This window comes from Lactuca serriola, chromosome 7 (assembly GCF_051521515.1).
Source record: "Lactuca serriola cultivar US96UC23 chromosome 7, Lser_US96UC23_V15, whole genome shotgun sequence".
Taxonomy (NCBI): Eukaryota; Viridiplantae; Streptophyta; class Magnoliopsida; order Asterales; family Asteraceae; genus Lactuca; species Lactuca serriola.
Window position 1 is genome coordinate 197,078,290 of NC_136414.1, and position 2,341 is coordinate 197,080,630.

Genomic DNA, 2,341 nt, shown 5'->3' on the forward strand with positions numbered 1-2,341 from the left:
TTTCATTGGAAATTGGGGTCAAATGAGTTAAATTTTTTCAACTCCTTGTTGTCACTACGTTGATGTACGCCCCTCTTGGATTTTGTTTGGTGTTTCTTGGAAGCATGCTCGAAAACGTTCATTGAATTGTTTAGCTAGTTGCCCGAGTTGTGTTGATGGTGAGGATTGAAGCTTGTTGATTTCGTATCACTTCATCGGTTTCATCATGCCTCTTTATTGATGCTTCTGCAAAACGGGCGAGCATTGCGTCAAAATCCATTTCCTTTTCTGGTGCTGATTCTTCTTTTTGATAGAACCCTCTTGCATTTTGCTTGTACTTTTCCTATTTGGCCTTCTTGTATGCATCATAGGGTAGCCATTCCTTTTTGAGTTTCCTCCAATCTTCATCATAACGATCCCCACTGGAGAAACACACTTGGATTTTCCGGTTTCCATTCTCATCAAGGTGATAATACTTTGTTAGATGTGGACCGCTATAATTATCACAACCCACACAAATCGCATGGATGGATTGGTACATCTTCGTCATCCTACGATCCATGCTATCCAACATAGCCATTATTGCTGCCATATCATCCGCAACTGCATTCACCGTTCCTATGGTTGTGTCATTACGAGGATTATGATATTCTCTTGAATGTTTAGAGAATTCTTCAATCAATCCAATTATTGTAGTTGGTAGTTTCTTCATGAGTGGTCCTTGGGAATCAAGGAGTTGTCTGGTTGTTACATTTACCCCATCATAGAAAATGGAGACTTCTTGTTATACATTGATATCATTCTGGGGGAAATTTCTCAGTGAGACCTTGTATCTCTCCCAGGCCTCATAAAGTGATTCTCCTCCTAGCTGTTCAAAATTGGAAATTACTTTCTTCAACTTCGTGACTTTTGATGGTGGGAAAAATTATTGTATGAACTCTTCACACATCTTTGGCCATGTTGTTATTGCTCCTGGAGGGAGTGTCTTTAACTAATCTTTTGCAGCTCCTTTGAATGTAACCGGGAGCATCCTTAGTTGCACTTTCTCGCGTGGCACATTTGGAATGTTGAAATAGTCGGCGATCTCATTGACCTCGTCAATGTGCTTGTAGGCATCCTTGTGATCTTTCTTGTAGAATGGGATATCCTTTAGTTGGGCGAGTATGTGACCTTTCAGCTTGAAGTTTGCAGCTGCTGGAATTGTGGGTTGTACAATACCTGACCCAGTATTATCACGCATCCGCTTCTTGTATTCCTCCATCATCATGTCTGCAATGTCTGGCATCACTACTTCTGGTTTGGGTTCACTCTTTGTTTCAAATTTAGGTGTCTCGGGCTCGTGATCCACTGCCTTCTTGTCGTGAGTTTTCTCGAAGCTTTCAAAATTGTTTGATTGCAAATTATTGCTTGATTCCCCAATTGTTTTGTCCTTCTTTTTGCGAAAAGCTAATTTCGGATCCTTCAGTGGTGGTATTACTAGAGATCTGGATCTTCGGCTCATAAACTAACCGAAACAAAATAGAAAATTACGCGTAAAACGAAAACAAAAATGAAGAAAACAAAAACTAGCAGTATGCTCATCACGACGTGGTTGTTACTGACCACGATGTGGTTAATGCAAAACAGAACTAAAACGACAATAAAAATTTTAAAAAGAAAACTTGTAACTTTATATGAGAAAAATCACACACAAAAGGAGCGAAAACAATTAGCAAATAAAATTAAATATTATTGAACCATTCCCCGACAACAACGCCAAAAACTTGATATGTGAAATATATACTAGTTTTAATCCAACTAATCTAGACAAAAACTAACACACGATAGGCAATGTACCTAATCGAATAGTAGTTTAGTGTAGGTAAGTAGGGTATCGAACACAGGGAAACAGTAATGATAATTAAAATTACTACTAATGTTAACTAATTTAAACAATGATTTAAAAGGGGTTATTCTCTAGTTTTAAAATACTAGAAACTTAAATATTCACTCAAACAGTTAGCAAGGAATCAATTAACAACTAATCAAGGTACAAAAGATGATTTGAATCAAGAATATTAAAAGACTTCCGTTTAGATACAATTCACTTACTCTTATGGTTGATTTTGTGGAAAGTGCAATGGATTAATGTGTCATCAATTACGGATTTCTAATGTGATTAGATTAATGTTCACTAAACTAATCCTTTAGCAAACAAGTTAATTCAAACAGTGATCAATTATTAAACTGACAAGTTCACTAGTATTAAGTTTAAATCATTCAAGACTTGTAATGGTGATTAACTCAATTGGTTGATCAAATTGATTACATATATGTTTGGTCATCATATATAACTCACACATCAAGTTGCTTACTTTTCTAA

At 36.5% G+C, this 2,341-nt stretch overlaps 1 non-coding gene across 1 annotated transcript; it reads left to right on the forward strand.

The window, feature by feature from the left end:
* Positions 1–773: 773 nt before the first annotated feature.
* On the forward strand, positions 774–880 carry LOC145065226 (small nucleolar RNA R71). The gene has a single exon (XR_013688371.1). It is a non-coding gene; the product is annotated as a small nucleolar RNA R71 (small nucleolar RNA).
* The last annotated feature ends 1,461 nt before the right edge of the window (positions 881–2,341 follow it).